General features: G+C 38.6%; 1 protein-coding gene and 1 long non-coding RNA gene across 10 annotated transcripts in view; one reads left to right on the top strand and one right to left on the bottom strand.

Annotated features, from left to right (window-relative positions):
* Positions 1 to 19,023, top strand: part of QKI (QKI, KH domain containing RNA binding) — a 160,995-nt gene that overhangs the window by 117,325 nt on the left and 24,647 nt on the right. The window lies entirely within an intron of this gene.
* On the bottom strand, positions 4,840 to 10,833 carry LOC309875793. The gene is made up of 3 exons (XR_014317071.1): positions 10,684 to 10,833; positions 7,230 to 7,281; positions 4,840 to 4,863 (listed from the first exon to the last, which is right to left on the bottom strand). It is a non-coding gene; the product is annotated as an uncharacterized lncRNA (long non-coding RNA).

Raw genomic sequence — 19,023 nt, 5'->3', positions numbered from 1 at the left:
TCCAGGAGCTGGGGGCATTCATAGGTGTCTGCAGCAATATATGCTGGGAAGCACAGCAGTGATCATTTCACATCAGGTGTAATTAGATAGTGGAAGATCCTTTTTAATATCCATACAATCTGTCTGAACCTGTTGTTATGACTATCCTGTTAGTTTCTCAACAGACGTTTAGAAGCTAAAAAGAGCCATTGATGGTCAGTGGTATTAGGGTTGGAGAACCTTCCAAAATAGTTTACATTTAATGTCAGTAGATTCAGATTCTTGAGCAACGTCTCTACCAAATGTTTTCACAGTGATGGTTCCATGGAGAACTTTTCCCAGAAATGACTGCTTGACCTTTACCAGTACTGTTACATCTATGTAACAAAGCTCTTGATTTCATAAAAATTCTTACCAATCCATATGAAATCTTTGTATATATGGCAAGAGTTTGAGATCAAATGCGTTGTACTGTAAAGTATGCAAAAAGAAGATTGTGGTAGGGAATAGACCAAGGGGTCTTTCTATAATTTCTACTGTCATATAGTAAAATTTTGTACGCGATTTAATATTTTGTAATACAATGGAGATCTAGGTCAGTGCACTGTCCTGTGAATCACAAAATTGCTTTCAAAAAGGCTTTCTTTGTAACAGGCATTTCTGTCCTAGGAAATCAGTATTTGTAAGTAGGTAGTGAAGAAGCTGCAAGAAACCTTACATGCACGTGAGTGTAAATAGGTTCAAACTAAAAAAGACAAACTGTCTTGAACACCCCATTTGAAGATCTTTCTTACTTACAATGCTTAATTATATTTCATACACTGTAAGTTGTTTTTGGAGTTACACTTTTCTCTAGGTTATCCATGTAAGTCTTAAATTGTTGAAATAAAAGCTTTCAGGAGGGTTAAAACTAAAGGTGCAAATGATAATAAAATTGACTTGAACTTTTTTAGCGAATGAATAATCTACTCTCATCATGAAAACTAAAGCAAATTATGCATCTGCAGGTCAGATGGAACAGTACAAGGCTTATTATTTGCTTTACTGTTTGTAGAAGTTGTAGACTTCTCTAATTGGGGCAGGTCGGCTGCTCTTTTCACATAGTTCTGATCTAGAGCTTCTGCATTTTCTTAAGCTTCTCACAAAAATGTTCCTGTTGTAAAAGACCTGATCATAACAATACATTTTACTGTAATACAGCCCAGAATATGTTGGCCATATTAGGCTATCTATTGAAATTACACATTCAGAGCTAAATTGAATACTTCTGTAACAGCATGTAAAGTTCATTTCAGCTCATCATTCCAAAATTGCAACATATTTTTTTTTAAATAAAAATATATGCATGCATCCTGAGAATTTAAAAGTTAATACAGTAGTTGTGGTATGAAAATATTTCATTTCACTACAACAATACTTTCTGATGTGAAAATGTCAAAACACTTTGATTTAAAAAAAAAAAAAGAAAAAAACAGAAACAATGTTCTTCGCTCATAGCAAGAAATGGAGGTCTCTGAATGGAAGCTGACAAAACATTTTTTTCAACTGCAATAGTTGAATGGAATGAGATAAATACAAAAATAGCATTGAATAGACAAAGCTTAGTAGGAGTTTTATATGCATATTACAAGTCTGAAACCTATTTCTAGTGAGGAGCATTGCAAGAGGCAGTCATACTTGAGAGCAAATGCTGGTATCTTGCATGATAGATTGGCCACCTCAGTGAGAAGCCTGCAGAAGCCATAAGAAGTTAAGATGGTGCTTTACTCCTCACAATTTGAAATGTTGTTCATGTATACACATTCATACATAATTTTAATTGAATTTATAAGGAGAAAAATAAAGTGTATGGACTACGGCTGGAAACAAAAGCTATTCAGGTCAAGATCAAGTTTTTAAGTTTTAAAACTTACCAACGGTGGTTTTCAACACCTGTTTTGTAGAAATGTCAATTAAATGCTTAGCTTCATAAGCATGTAAGTGAAGCCAATGAGAAAGTCAAGTGTACATTGAAAAAAATGACACAACATTGAAATAAATCGCTTAAGTGTAGTAGATAATTAGTGTTCAGGAAAAGGGATAAAAATCTCCTAATAGAGTGGTCACCTAACTGTACCAGTTTGATTTCTAAATGAACCAACTGATTGTAATACCCTGATAATGGATTGGGCAGGGTTTGCTATACCATGTGAAAGGCACAGCAGTGTGCCTCATTATGAATATTTCTGCTGTGTTTTAAATAAAGTGATGGAGCGATGCATGATTGTTTACTTCAGAGGCTTTAGGTCAGTGTTGTACCAGTGCATCTTGTCATCTTCCTAGCCAGTACGATGTTCTTTATCTGTTATAATTTGAAGCTTTAGAGAACAATAATTTTAAAATGGTTTATTTTACACTACTATTTTGCTTATATTCTGTGGAAGCAATTTTGGACTTAAAATAAAATAGTATTTTTATGCTTTGGAAGCAGTCTATACTCTCTTCCTAAGTTACTTGTCTTCATTCAAATATAAGTAAAAATCCAAATAAACATCCAAATGTTTCTTATGCTGTGTGTGCGTTTCAGCTGCATCGTAAGAGCAGCTTAAATCTGCAGCTTACATGTGTTACGATGAACGAGTTTCTATCCTTACTTAATCTGTAGATCTGTAGAGTATGTGGTTGGAGCATTGGTTTTTGTGTCTCTGGACCTTGTAGAAATTTTCTAGCAAAATTACAGATATTTAGCTAAATTATGGCAATATAGCAAAATTATGACAATAGCTTCAGCCTCTTTTTTGGTAAAAGTGAAGTAGTCACTTCCATATGTAGCTTTACAGAAGTTTAACAAAGGCTTAGCAATAAATGGGTTTCTTCTGTAGGTTACAAACATGAGAGGAAGTAGAATCTATATATAGGTTTAGAAATAGAATTTCTCTAATCTTAAGGTTACACAACTGAAAGGAAGTGAAGAAAATTAATTCAAGGTAGTTCAGTCATTAAATCTAGTATTGAGGAGGAAGGAGGTTGGGTTTGTAGCCAATGCATTCCCAGCCCTAGCTGTTACATGGAACTGAGAACCTGCTGAAGCACTGTCAGTATTTAGTATCTATAGCCTAAAAATGTCTCAGCCTGGTTCTCATATGAAAGTCTAGGGGCTTTCTTAAAACCACCATTTGCAGAAAACCCATTTTCAGGACAGTATTTACCTTCCTTAAAAGGGTTATCTGGTAATTTTGCAGCCACGGCTATATATGATTTAGTGTATGATTCTTTAAAATGAGCACTTGGTTAATCATAGTCATTCCCGTGACTTCTTTTGTTGATGAACAACCTTGTACAAACCAGCCACACATGTTCTGAAATGAAGTTCACTGGCATGGATGTTGTCTTCAGAGAAATCCTCAAATTCAATGCCAAAATGGTCTAGCGGTATTGAAGTATCTCACCTTATGCTACCTGGCTGTTTCACTGGAGCTGAAAAAAATATTATTGGAACCTGAAATGCAGGCTGATCAAAACCAAAACCAAGTAAAGAGTCACTAATAGAGTCTATCCCTAGCTAACTAGGGTAGATAGTTCAAACAGTGTTTTAGGAACTGATCACATAACAGTGGGAATGATAGGTTACCTATAAAGGACCCGTGGAAGACTTGAAAGTAGAATAAGATACACCGATCCATTTTCATGTTCTAGAACTCATGGTGAAGGGGTCATTGCCTGCACTGGAAAAAAAATATTTGAGGGTTCTTGGGTTGGTAACCACCAATGTATTGCATTCACGCTCACCTCCTACCTTTCTTTTGGGTAACTTCTTGTTCCCAGCATTCGTGCTAAGCTGCTGTGGTAGTTTGCCACGTTTAGGAAGGGAAGTCACATATGGGAAAGCATGCACAATTTTTGCCTGAAGATTTAGTGCTTGTTTTTACGATCACTTGAAAAGATGCTAACATAATAGGAGGTTTTTTTCCAAGAGCATTTCTTCAAATGAGTTGCAAGTTGCCGGTAGCCTCTGTAGGGAGGGTGCTGGTCTTTTGATTCATCTCCTGGATTTGTTCCTCTTGGCTGATTTTTCCAGTCACCATAGACACTTGTAGAAGCCGTGCTTCCCCATTCCTTTTCAAACCTCCAAAAGTTACCTTCGACTTCTTCATAGTACTTAGCAAATAAACTTCACGGGAGGACAGAGGGACCACCATCCTTGTTCTTTTTAAAAGACAGAAATCAGGCCAGGGTTTAGGCTTTTCCAGTACTGGCTCAGAGACAGTAAATGTTTATTCTGTTTAGCATTGAACTTGTGTTTGCATTTCCATGGAAGTGGGAACAGCTGGGGCAGAAGAGCAAGGGAGCAGTCATTAGTTTCCTTCTCACTTTCTTGATTAAAAGTGACAGTGGGGGGAAAAAGAGCATTATCACACACACAAAAAAGAACTCTCAAAAACTAACGCTGTAAAAGGACAGGGGTGGCTTTTTAAGAATTGAGACATTGCAGTGACATTGAGTTAGTGGGTACTTGCACAGTCCGTATAATGATACAACGTACGGTATTCAGTAGCACTTTACATAGTTCCTTGATCTGTAGCTTAGACGATTATATGCAGTATGTAATAGCAGCAACAGAAGATAACTTGATTTCATTTGAGAGGTGGCTACGTATCTTCAATAGTCAAAATGCCGACATTGGTGGTTGGACTGTCGTCTCTGCTGTTCTGCTCTTTGGTTTTGCCTTCCTTATTTTTTGTTCTGCAAGACTTGGTTGAGTAGAAAATGCTTTGTCCTTGCAGTGGCAGAACCTCTCTTGTAGAAAGCCGTAGTGCGAGCGTACATCCATCCCTTCCTGTACACAAAGGTGTTGCTCCTCTTCTCCGTGCTGCACAGCCATTTTAATCTGAATGGGAAATCTGTCTGGGGACCAGAGTACAGTAATTAGCAGTCTCTTCAGAGTGTCAGAGCAGAATTACCATTGTAATGGTTTAGCTGGAGGATAAAAGGATTGAATTTGGGTCTGCCTTCCTGCCAAACCAAATGAGTTGCCATGGGAATTTTCAAATATAAGAGGCGTTTACTTAAAGCAATTTGGCGGGTTTGAATAAACTCATAAATTACGGGTTTTAGAGGAGAGATCCCTGCTTTCTGTGGCATAGGCTGAACAGCAAAGAAGGCTGTTAGAAAGCTGCTTACATTCTTAATGAGAATAAGTTGATCCATGCTCCTGTGCAGACTATCAGCTTATTAAGGCTAAACTGTTTCTGCTAAATACAGTACAGTAAGCACATTTTCAGAGACAGAGTTTGCAACAAATCCCTGGAGTAAAAAAATAAAATCTGATTGCTCGAAACATAAATTGAATTTCCTTTGCTAGATTAGATCTATTTTCAAGTAATGCTATTAAAAATGGTTCTCTGTATTGTTTCAATAAACATTAACCTGCTATTGATTTCAACTTTCCTCTGTGCGTGTAATATTTATTACAACACTTGTCAAATCTGCTTCTGGAAGGGGAGGAGGGCAGTGAAGGTTTCTTTTGAAAACAAATATGGTGCTGTGGCCCTTCAGACTGTTTTTTTTCAGGTCACATGTAAATGTTTTCCCAGCTCAGGCTTGCATTCTCTCTGAAGGGAGTTGGGCTTTGACCTGCTGACTTCTTTGTCAGCACCAATGCTATTGAAATGTGAGAAGATGGACTTGCTGCTTTCACAAATGCCTCAACTGATGAGCATCACTTATGCTTGCTTAACCTTCAGTTGTGCTCAAGAAGTCAGCTGTAGTAGTAAGAACTGATGACCAGGGTTTTGCGCTATTTGTTTCAAAGCACGTATTAATGTTCTCCTGGCCGTGTAGATTTGCTAACTCACAGAATGAAATAGGGAACCTTATACAGTCGTGAATTCTTGGATATTAGACTTGAAAATGTATATTCTAGGATATGACATCCTTGGGATAGCGTGCAATGTTTTTCTCAAAAATAGCTTTTACGTTGGGCATACAGAATTAGGCTTAAATGTTTCCTTATGATCCTTTTTAGTATGTATCTCAAATCTTAACTCATCAGTGTTAAGATATTGTGGATGAACTAATTAAAAAGACAGCAGTAGTGCTGTAATGGCAGTAATTTAGGCTTTTGTTTAAAGCAGTAAAAATATGCTTAGAACTCCTTGATAGGATCTTACATCACTAGTAGGAATCCTGTAAATTAGCAAAGGAAAATAGTAAATTTGTGCTGATGATTCAGTAGCTGAACAGCTGCTAAGTTCTAACAAATTCCTAAACTTTTACTAATGATGCAGCTGAAATGCTGCTTGGTAGCCTCAGGGAACTGTTTCTGTGAAACTTCAGAACTATCTCCAAAGAAATTAGATGAAGACAAGAGTAGCATTTACTATTACTGATATTCAGAATTTTAGCTGTTCGTTTCAAGTCACTTTTAAAAGTATAGCTTTCTTATATTAATTTTGTCTTCTAAACTGTACATCCTTTCAACTTCCAGCAGACTGGTTTCTCAGACTTCACCTCACCATTCTTAGATGAGGAGCAGCAAAATCTAATGATACTACCAAAGTGTTTGTGAAGTGCCTTTTGAAACTAAAACTATGAATAGTTACACTCTGTATCATGAGAGAGATACTAACCTATGAGAGGACGTCAGCATATTTTTGAAGTTAGTGAAGGAAATGTGGTGCTACAGAGAACAGTTCACAGGATGATGGGTTGAACTCACAGCATCACTTAAGTACATAGTACAAATACTGTACAGCAGCTCTGCAAACTGGTGCTGTTAAAGAAATCAGTCAGAAAAGTTCACAGGGCTCATTGGTGTTTCTCTGTACTAGAGTTTTCAAAGTTCATACTCTATGATTTTTCTTGTGTTTCTCAATTTCGTTTCCATAGGCTTGGTGGGCTTTCTTGGTCCATAGCTGTTTGAGTCTTGTGCCGCCTTCCTCTCATGCCCTCTGGTACTGGTAGACTTGCACAGCTAAGGTGGACCTAACTGACAGTGGGATCACAGCAGCAGCTTAAACTGGCTTCCCTTTTTTTTTTTTTTTTTTGCCTCCTTCTTCCCAATTTAGATGTTGGGATAGGGACATTTGATGATTATTTGTAGCTCAAATCTGGGCTTCATAGTGCTACCTTAGTTTTGCTAAGAGCTCCTATAATATTTCCTGAGTAGAAAATGAGGAAAAAGTAGAAATGTTGCATAAAATCTTTTTTTTATTATTATTATTTTTATTTAAAGAAGGGTTTTGATAACATGAGAAGTACCGATCACTTACCTCAGAAATGTCTTCATTCATTCTGGATGAGGATATGCAATGGTCAGGTTACCTAATAGAAGACCAATTTTTAGCAGTGCAGAGAGAAACCCCTTGGTTTTATCATCTAAAAGAACAGCATTTAAAACAAACAAACAAACAAAAAACAACCAAAAAAAAAAAAACAAACAAAAAAACACTGTATAGGACTCAAATTAGTATGTTGTCTTAGGCAAAACTGACTTTGGACCTGCTGAGGTCTGAATTTGTGATTCCAACTGTGGACTGTTTTCATGAATGCGGTCATCCTGTTCTAAATATAGAAGCAAAATCCTCTTTCTGCTTCGCTGCTGAACCCAACTGCAGACTTCAGTTACTTATTTTGTGGATGGATGTAACAAAATAACACTTGTCAGGCTTTTCTATGACCTGATTTTATTTTGCTAAACAGTAGAGAAGTAACCCACGATATTTTGTGCACCAGAGCAGACAGGGCTATCCAGGAACTAGATACCAAAGGTGGGAAAAAGTGGAAAAGTGTGAAAAGCACTCATTCCCTGTGTTTAGTTTCTTACATTCATGCGGTTCTTGGCTCCTGCTGGTCCAGGAATCCAAGGAATCAAAGAAATGTGCATTCTGCTACATTTGGTAGGGTAGCAGCTGTTTCTTCTCAAGGCATGCTCCCCCCTTTTCTGATGCAATTTTTAAAGTATTTTTATCCATTTTTCATTTAATTTTGGCATTGCCACATTGACCTCAAATCTTTAGATTCCCACAGCTTGTTTCTTTGTGCAGTTCTTTTTTACTTACTCACTATCTTGTAAACTTTCGGGAGTTGAAGCTATGTGTGCGTGCTGCTGACATCTGAACTCCAGAGCAGAGTAGCATTTATGTGGTGTTGTGCAAAAATTAACATTGTGTGCAAAAGCCTGGAAACTGAATGTATTGTAATACATGCAATTCTGGGCTGATGGAAATCAACACCTCTCACTCAAGATGAATACCAGAGAAGAATATAATACAGAAAGATGAAAACAATATCAATAAATTAATTGACTCTTGTAGGGTCCCCAGTCCAAGACTAAGGCTAATTCTGCATGGAGCTGAGTCAGTGGACGGGTCCACTCAGGGGAAGCCTCAGCACCCCCCACTTTCTCCTTCCTGATGCTGATGCTCAGTTGCACCTGCAAGGAGCTCTTTCAGCATGGTAATCTGACAGAAAACTATTCATACCCCCCACCTCACCTCATCTCCCAAAAAAAGTCTTTCCAGATTAGCCAGTTGACATGGCTCAGGCATGGATAAAGTGTTGGATACAGGATGGCAAAAGAGAGAAAAGAGTAGGGTTGTGACCACCACAAGTTGTTTTGGCTGAACGTACACCAGAAGTGCCAGTTGAGAGGGCTTTTGTTTTTTTGCCTCTTTTGAACCATTTGACTCCTTTGACAGCAATATAAAGCCTCAGCCAAATCACACAGAAGTTTATAGCCTAGGAAAGTCTTAAGATAGTTTTTTATTTTTTTGTGTTCTAGCATCACATGTTGTATTTTAGGTAAACTTATCTGAACTTGTTTCAAATTAAATAATTCTCCATAAGTTTTCCATATGATCAATACCCATTCCGTTCTCAGCTTACTGAACTCAACCGTGCAGCTTAATTTTATGCATTTCAGAAACAAAAATCAATTCATTTTTATTTGAATCATTTCAGAATTGCCCTAGCTTTTCAGTTATTTTGGCCCTTTGCTATCCGTGTTTTCTTTGACTTAAGGAATAGTACTTTACTCTCTTCCCATTGGTGATGAGAAAATGAATATTCTTCATTTATTCGTAGTGTCCAAAAACATGCACTTCTTTTTAGGTTGATAGCTGATTTTTGTTTGCATCTTGTAACTGAAAGCTTTAATTGCTCATCTTCCGTTTTTCATATAATTTTCTATTTCTGTAAATCACTTTTACACACATGGAAGGAGGATTTTAATGCAAAGTACTGTGTATAAGTATATAATCCATAAAGTTAGAGAATATGTGAATTTGGGTATTATTTTGCAATATTCATGAGATTCCACAGTTCAGGAGATTAAGAAGGGCTCAGGTGATTTATCCTGTTGTAGAGAATGCATTTTAAGCTGCTTTTACTTCTGGGTGTGCACCTTGTCTACTGGAATATGAAATGTTAATTCTGCAGTCTCTGAAAGACAGTTTCATTGTACGATTTATTTCGGATATGAAAGAGTTGCATTCTCATAATGATTGTATTAGAACAAGAAGCGTTTAGAGAACTGGAGTCTGAACAATATTAAAACAGATTTTTGGAGAAAAGTGAAAAACAATCAAGGATGATCTCTAGAAGTGGGAAAATGGTAGAGTTTTGACTTATGTGATGAAGATCTAGGGATCTCTCTGAGAAGAAACTGAAAATTCAGTTTGGAGGAGGTGATGTGCAGGCACTGGAACGGAGTGTGTGGGAAGAAAAGTTACCTTTGAACAGCTTGGCGTTATTAGGTTGGATTTCATATTTTAATAGTAGGATTTTGCCTGTTCTCCACAAAGTTGGTACAATATGCATTTGGCATTTAAGGTTAGTTGGAAAGCTACAGAGGAGCTCCCCCTTAAAAATATCGTAGGGTAATTTATCACAAACAATTCCCTGAGCATGGGGTGACAGCACTGATCCAGGGTGGCTTGGTGACTGCAGAGTGTTTCAGCCACAGTTCAGGTACTCAGCTGTTTTAAAATCAGAAAAGGAAAACTGTTAAATGAAATTTTGATGTAATAAAGACTTGATTATTTCTGTTCCAGTATAAACTTTAACTTGCACTGAAATTTGATCAAATTTTTAGTGTGAGTCCGGCTAAATGGTTACTTATATGTTGTGTCTGTGTTTCTGCTGAGGAGGCAGGTTTTTAAATTAGCGTGTAGAGTAGCGGAGAAGGATGGGGAAATTAATTATGTAAGATAGGTCTGATAGATACTTCTCTCATTCTAAGACAGAAAATTGGACTTAAAGAACTTAATTGTTTTATCATGTAGGTTCATTAAATTGTGTTTGAGAAAACAGATACTAGTTAGTTGATTCCTTATTTTAATGTATTTCAGTATTTTACATTTTTGGAAGGTGAGACTCCCTGAGCAGTTATTTTTATATATGTTGTGCTTCTTGATACTTAGTGCCTACATTACAGAAAACCTTTCTTCAAATTCAACTTCAGGAAGAAGAGAAGTGATATTTACAGCAATTAATTTCAGCCCATAGAGGAGATAATGCCGTGGGGAAGTGGGCATTCTCCAGAGAAGACCTTGGTGCACAGACTCCTCTGGAATTACTTTATAGAGGATGATACTGAGAAACTAGCATAGCCTGCAAAGTGCTTGGCTAAGAGACAAAGGCAGGATACGCAGGTAGCATCTACTCACTGGATAAAAATGCAATGACGTTGAATTTAAAAGTCAGAGAAGTATAAAGTAGTTGTACCTGTTCTTCCGTTTTTCCCTTCTCTCAGTGCCAGGGCTGATCCTGCTCTCAATGCCAAAGCTGATCCTGCTCTCCCAAGCACTGCGTCCAGAGTTACCCCTTTGTGTGCAGGAGGAGGGCCAGGAGACCACTTGCTGCCAGCTGGGTGAGCTGAGCAGCCCAGGGAGCCAGCGGGGTGCTGCAGCAGCTGGGAGTGCAGAGGGGAAGTGCAGTTGCCTCTTCAGGTGTCAGCATCCAGTCCAGCAAGGTTCCTGTGGCCAGCCAAGTTATCTAGTGGCTGGTGCTTAACTTTGTTTTGGTTTCGTTCTGTTCGTTTATTTCAGGCTGTATTCTTACATGTTTTTCTCTTGCTTGCTTTTTGTATATCACTGTGACGATTCTGGTACTTCAGATACTCCTGTCTACTTTATTACATTAGTATTCTCCACTTTTTTTTCCTGTGTTTTAATAAGACTAGAACAATCACATCTGTATTCTTTCCCCTTTTCTCTACAAGCGTCCCATTTCTCACCCTTCAGCTAGCCTCCAGGGAATCTCCATAAGCCTGTTGTTTAGTCATCTCAGTCTTGAGAACCTTCCCAGGATTGTCAGATGTACTGTGGGAGCTTCTTGCTGCATAAGAAACGTTTGGATGGTTTCTTGAGGCCTGTGCTGGCCTGATATTCCTGATTGCCCTGCAGGTTTGCTAGTGGCAGGGTGAGCTTTGTCTGATCTTTTCTGAGAGGTAAGCAGACTGAGGTCTCCACCCATCTCTGCACCTGCTCTGCTGTATTCTGGTAACATAGCGTATTTGGAAAAAGGTGAAAATGTTCTGTTCAGTAATTTGTCTGGGGACTTTCCAATCATTTAAGGAGTCATGTGTTTTGGTGAGTCATTGATACTCAGCTCATGATCCCAAGTCTCTTCTGGATAGAAAACTCTATTTGTTATACTGTAGTCTCTTTTCTGTATGTGAAATGTGTGTCTTTCTGCTTGCAGCAGATACTGTTCTGGCATGTCCCATGCACACAAGTGGTAGAGCCTGATATTTGTACAAGGCATTTGGAAGTTGGGGGCAGGAGGGCTGTTACCTCAGTCTCCGGAAAGCACTTTTTATGGAACTGCTGTTTAATAAGAAAACCCGTTTTAGGAAAGCTTTTCTAACTATCCTATACATAAATAGCCAAGATACATTTTTTTTTTTGTGTGTGTGTAAATTGGAAAATAATGGAAAGGTGTTTTACCTGTAATTGATTAGGCTGTTTTTAATATATATATATATATATATATATTTTAAAGTTCTAGTAATACTTTATAATGAAAATTGTTAATATCTCCAAATTTTAATTGAAAGGATTTATAAATTTTAGAATAAAGTTTTGTCTGTGAAGTTGAGCATTTGAGCTGTTTCATCGTGAAAAATAGGTAGTTCTTATCTGTCCAAATCCGGACACAAAATACGGCCCTTTTAAAGCAATAAACGCACAAAGCCAAAAGGTGAATGTCTTGAAGCAAGAGGCTGGTTTTACTTCCGTTAACACAATCAATGCATCCTACTCCAGCTCCAAGAGTAATTAAATAACAATTAAAACAAGACTTGCATATGTTTTAATTAATCTAAACGAAGTACACTGGAAACGTGCTTTTCTTAATAGAAGTAAAATGATAATCACTTCTGTGGAATAGTTACAGGAAACTGAAATATATGACATGATTTTTCATGATTTACTATGAATACACTAATCTTTTGTAAGTGAAGCTATTAAGTGCTGATGCCCAAGATCAATGGAATTAATGAAGAACTAAAATCCGTACATATTTTTCTGTAAGATGAATGCTTCAGAAGTATGGGACTTTGCCTTAAAAGGCTTTTAAAATGCTAAACGTAGGTAGCAATAACATAAAAACAACTGTACAAACTGATAGAAACTTTCAGGCCTCGCCTTGGCTCTGGCCACAGCGTGAGCAGGCGCTGGGGGTTACCTGGGTTCCCCGCTGCCCTCCCCGGCTGCTCGCTGACGGGCGCTTTGCTGGCTGGTGCACTGAGGTGCCGCAGTGCCAGAGGACCTGGGCACAAAGGGGCGGTCAGTCAGCGATCCCGGGATCACTGTGGGTTGCTGTGCTGTAGGGGAACAGGAAGGAGGTCCCTCAGTTGCACGGGCGTGCGGTCATGTCATGTCATGTCACATCACCCGCTCAGGAGGAAGCGCTCCTCAAAGGCCCTTTGTTGACGGCCTCGGCCAGGCAGCGCTGAGCTCTCACTGCTGTCTCTGGAAAGTCATCATTGGCTAGTCTCAAAGCTGGAAAGAAAGCTCAATAAATAGCAAAGAAAGCCTTCTCCCTAGCAACACACCGCCTCGAGCAGCTTGAGCCTTCAAACGGAAGGTCATGTGATTGACATATTTGTCCCCTAAAGAGAGTGCACACCAGTCTTTTTTTCACTTCTCTATATTTTTAAGCTGTGTGAAAGCAGGTTTTAGCCAGCCATAAGCGAGGGAAGCCCAGCCAGCTGGAACACTCCTGTCGCCTGGTCATGGGCCTCATCAGCTCTCGGAGTGTGAGGAAAGTAGGACAGGCGTCTGTGGTGCTTATGGAAAAATTAACTTCGATTTTTAGAGTAACATTTATACTAGAATAGCAGTAAAATCCATGTAAGACATGCATGCCTCAGAGTCAACAGATCTGTGGTTGCACCTATGCTGCTAAGCAGCTGGAAGCAATTGTGAACTTTTAGTACGCATTCACATTTTAGCAGCTGTTGGGAATTACTTTAAGAATATATACTGAGTGCATAGGTCCCTTCAACTTTGTTTCCTCAGGGGATCTTGAAATTTAAGACTTAAGTCAGTTGTATTTTTGTGCGTCTTAGATATACGTATATATAAATGGTAGCTTTATGCAGGGTTCTTCATTATAGTCATTTGTCATTAGACTACTCCACCCGAGAGAGAGAAAACAAGTGTCAACAGAACCGTGCCATCGCACATCCTGTTCCTTTGGAAACCAAAAAATGTAGACCTATTACAAAAGGGAGGGGAGGTGAAATGCAGAAGCAATTTAAGTTGGTTTCCTCATCACACTTAGTCATCATGATTCTTGTTGAAAACGTGACTATAGCAGTGTGGTAGTCTAAGAAGCTACTGGGGATGGCTACTACTCCCTGTGTCTTAAAACTGGATAAGCCTAAACATTCATGCTTTTACTCTGTATCCTAAAAGATGAGTTTATTTTAATTGATCAGTATTACCTTTTTAGGACACCTCAAGCTGAAGATAAAAATGTCTTAAAAGTTACTACCACAGCTTGAATTTCCATGTGATAGCATGCAACCCTGAATACTGTGCTTAATGAAACACGTAAGAGAAGGTACACTCGAAAGATGTACCCTAACTCACAGCAGCAATCTTTTCACTGTTGTCACCAGCAGTTACTTTTCTTTTGTTGCTGTAGAGGGAGAGAACTTGTCACTTTATTCCTAGATTAGTAAATCTGATCTGAAATGAAATGTCATTTTTCTTGCTTTCTTTTTTCATTTCTGTGTGGGAACAGATTAAAAACATAATGGACATGTTTAACATATGAAAACATGGGGTCATATTTCAGTACCGTTTTGAGAATGGAAGGCTTTGTTTATATACTAAAACATTAGCATAGCTGGAAAGAATTAGCTGGCATTTGAGTCTACAGTTTGCAACAAAATACTAGTTTTGAAATAATGGGCTCTTTTTGAGGGTGGAGGAGATGATATTTGAATTCAGTGTCTTTGCTGTACTTATGGGAAACTTAGAGCTGTTCAGTTTACAATCTCAAACCTTGAATAGAAAACTCCTGGGATAACAAAGGAAAAATAAATGTGACAGATCAGGCTAGATTTAAATAAGCATATTTTAATTATTCCCATTTTATTTTTCTAGCAACTGCCTCTCATCTATACCTATTAGAACAGCCACCTTGATTGTAGGTAGTTGCGAAGCATAAGTTGGTGAAATTATTTTTATCATATACTTAATATACAGGGTGGGTTGAAACATTTGTCCCAGTGTCAGTGGAATGCATCAATGCAACATCCCAAGTGTTTTGGCATGGTTCAGTCTGTTTCAAAAGCTATAGCTGGAATAAAGACCTGCATGATACAGGTTGCGTTTGATTCCTGCTCTGTTCTGATTCCTGCGATGTTTGAGCTACTTAAGATGTTGCTGGTAGAGTCCTGTGTGGAAAATTTATACCAGAGGCTTGCCTGGTAGCATTTCATTCAGTGTGCATATAGTTTAGCTCCTTCTTTTCAGAATTAAACTAACCATTGAGGAGGACCTTTTGGGTGTCCAAAATTAGAAATACCAAAAATAGTGTTTAGCTCTGTAAGTTTTTTAAATGGGCTTTCACATTGCTAAAAATAGATCTAATGCTGTAGTTCACATTATTGATTGCTCTTTCATTTGAATCTTAATACATATATTAATAAATAAATCTTAATGTATTTTAGTACAATTCTGTCTTTTTGGAAACATTGTAGAGAGTACTGTATAAATGTTATTTTCTTCTAGGATTTGGGGCGGGTTGGTGTATATATATATCATGAAAGGTGTTTCTGTCCTGGAGCTTTGTGAATTGCTGTTCTATGTGGTGTATGTAGGTTCTTGTCGCTGATTTTTATTAATGCTTAAAAGGCTGGGGTTTGAGGAAAAGACAATTCATAAAAAAGAGCCAAACAAAAAGCAAATTTTAGACTTAAATTACTGTTGGGCATTCAGTATAATTAATCCAAGGGAGGTTATGTCCTTGAAACCCCCAGACTCTGATATAAATATCATCCTGCTATGTCTGTCTTTGAGAAATGTTGAGACAGGCATAAAAATTCGTTAAGGTCAAGCAGAATGCTTCAGGTAAATTTTTTCAATACACTAACAAGTAGTACCTGGGAGATACTTGGTGAAAAAAGCCCCTAGGTTTCAGTGATACTGTATTTCAGTCTGGCTTATAAAATGTGCTTCATGCTGATTTTTCAGCACCTTATCTGTATTTTCTTGTTGCAGAAATGGAAAGTGGGGGAGGGGGGCATAAGGACTCTCGAAAATATAACTGGTAAGCCAAGTATCATGATTAAACATGGATATGTCAGATAAGGTGATGGGAAGTGTAAAAAGATACGCTGCCTTTTCCCCCTAGTGTATCTTTAACATTATGACCAATGAATTTGTCAAGTGAAACAGCACAGTCTTCTTTGCATATCATTTGAACTGAGAGCTTGCTTTGAAGAAGATAAGCAGGCTGTGTTGCCCAGAAGAAATAATGATGCTAATTTATCTTTGCCTGTCCTTATAGACACAGCAGTGTGTATCAGTGTTGAAAAGGAAATAGAGAAATAACTGAGCTACAGCGTGCCACCTATTCAATGCCACAGCATCATTAATGGCATACAGGGTTCTAAGAAATATGGGTGGTCTTGAAGTAGTGATTTGTTTTACTTTGTCTCAAAGTATGTGGAGTAGCCTCCTCTGATAAAACAGTAGCTGCTGCATGATGCCAGAATAATGCTCTGGCAAATTCTCCTTAGTACCAACAAAGTGATGTTGTAGGCCTCTGCTCCGTCACCATCAGAAGTATACAAACAGGGATGAGAAAGTCTAAATGGCAAATTTTTACCAACAGCTTCTAACTATTCATATTTATGTTCTAGACATGGGAAACTTAAAAGCCTTTGTCAAGTTTCTTGAGGGGAAGGGATTACAGGATGTTTATTCCTTAACTCTGAGTAACAGAGTAGCTTGCCAGAAGTAAAAGTTAGCCTTTACAAAAGGGAAATCTGGTGTTTTACAGAAGTAATTGATGGGCAGTTTAGGCACTCAAATTCATATTCTTTTAAAAAGCCCTTTTATTTTGTGTTTTATATGTGGTTACTTTTCATCTTGACTAGGATTTCATCACAGTAGGTACATTGGTCTTTTGACACCATAGATACTGGGGAAAAAAAAAAAAAAAAACACAAAAAAAAACAAAACCCTTCCAAACAGTAAATTCAGTGTGTTTACCTTCAGGGTTTCCGATGCATTTCCCTGTGGTCTTTTATAACATATTTTGTAATATATTGATGCCTGATATCTGTTTTTTGTTCTAATACGTGTATGTCTAGGAATTTGTAGTATATTGTTTGTGAGTTTTTTTGTTTATCAATTATGAATGGAAGGTTTTTGTCCCTGAATGGAGACATTCATGTGTAAAGGCTGTTTGACTGGCGCATGGTATGTTTGGAATACTTACTGATCTACAAGTGAATTGCAGTGGAACATTTTTCTTTGTCAGCTAGATAAAAGCATTCCACAGCGCGTTGAGTCAAAGTGAGTGTCGGAGCGCTGGCGAGGAAGCTGCAGCTGCTACCCTGCCCCAGCAGCTGGGGATGTGGGAAGGCAGGGTGACAGACCCCTGCGGGGCTCCCGCGCTGTGAGAGGCACGATCAGTGACAGAAAACTACTTGTGGTGCTACCAAAATTTATATTAAATTAATGAGTTGCAGGTCATTTGTCTGATACAGATACACAGGTTAATACAAGTCTTCATATTTAATGTATGTGTCTTTCCAGAGGTATGGTGGGAGAAAAGATGTTTACTGTATGTGCCAAGTCCAAGTGACTTTTCTATTTGAGGAAGGGTTTTATATATGTATTCTTGTTCGTTATTATAGTGTCTTTTCAAAGCTGCCAAGTTCTCTGCCATTATAATTAGAGTGTGTATAAAATTATTTAACTCCTTAACTGTGTACGTAAAAATATACTGTGCTGTTGGCAAACCTCTTAACATGAAGTGATGTGGCGAGAAGCACGGGGACTTGGACAAAAGGTATCAGCTGGAAGACATAGCTGCTCCCTCTTTGTGGGTGGCAAGAAAGGTGCCGAACCACCACCGAGTATTTCTGCTTAACCAGAGGTGGTATGGGGCAGGCAGGGAAGGTATAGTCTGTGCGAGAAGTTGCTGAGGTACTTGAAAGGTGAATGCTGCTCTTTGGTGCTCTTGCCTTGCTGGGGCTGCTTGGTTATTCTTTCCATCAGCCTGGCGGGACAGGCACCCACCACAGTTGGCTGGGGAAGATGGACTGATTTCTTGTCTTTGCATCTGCAGTTGATTTACGCATCACTTTGTTTCACCATCACTTTCTACCTGCTGCTCCTTGTCTGATCCTGAACGGATGGCCCTGAAACAACTGATTAAGGCCTGCAGCCTTAACCAAAGCCAGCACTGGCTGCACCTTTACTAGGGCTGAGCTCAGGTCAGTTGAGAATCCAGCTGAAGTGCAGGCATGCACTTCTGCAGCATGCAGAAGCATCTTCCAAAATGTGTGACATTTGGAAGCCAGACTGTCCACAAAAGTCACTAACATCACCTAAATAAGCATATTTCTATGAATGTAGGAAAAAATATTTGTTGTATTTTCCAACATAGTTACTTTAAGAGAAGAATGCACATTTTAAGGGGAAAGTGCACGTGTCCTTTATACAGAAAGACTCAGAGCTTTCCCTGCCAGCATTAGTAATGAGAATCAGGATACGTTTTGAGACTTAGCTGGTAAGAACCGTGAGGCTCAAGCAGCTCTATCAGGATGAGGAATCTCTGCTATCACTGAGTGGATTGTTTGGTTGGTGAATTAATTCAGCGGCAGGCACCGAAGGAGCTTCATGTGGCTCAGTGTGGGTACTCTGCAGCGTGCCCCTTGTGGATCTCTGCTCAGCAGTGTATTGGAATATACTGCTGAAATACAGTGCAGGGAATGCACTGCATGCTCGTCTGTCTGGGCCTCCCTATCAATATCTGTGTGTTTGGTGTATGAATAAAAAGTTAAAATGTATGGTACTCTGAAGCACACACTGTATGCATATGAGAATCTGAGGGATTTAAGTGCCTAAAATATAATGATTTCAGAAGTATTAGTTAAACAAAAGAATTTCCCTGAGGATCTTGAGATACCAGAGGTTCAATAGGGTTGAACTAAAGCTTGGACATTGAAAATAAAATGAAGTCATGAAGGCAATAGTGTTCTCTCCCGACTCTGTTTCATGATGTGAAACAAGCTCTTAGTGACAGCGTTTTATTACATAATGATGCTCCTCAATTTTCTTCTAAACAGCCAGCGTTACCCAATGTAGGAGAATTGTTGCTGTAGGTGGGCATCAATATAGTGAGCGTTGCATATTTTGTTTGGGATTCTTATGTTTTGGGAAGTGTTCCACAGATTCTCGTGGGATCTCCAGCATGGGCCTCAAACCCCCTTTCAGATGTAGATGTCTGTATACCTGTCCCTTTTTCACCTCAGTAAGGTGACACTACCCCTTTGTGTTTCTAGAACGGAGCAAAGTCATGATGGTTTTTAAT

The sequence above is a fragment of the Aythya marila genome (assembly GCF_965140915.1).
Source record: "Aythya marila genome assembly, chromosome: 3".
Taxonomy (NCBI): Eukaryota; Metazoa; Chordata; class Aves; order Anseriformes; family Anatidae; genus Aythya; species Aythya marila.
The sequence above is the reverse complement of the archived record's forward strand: the minus strand, read 5'-3'. Positions and strand labels throughout refer to the sequence as shown.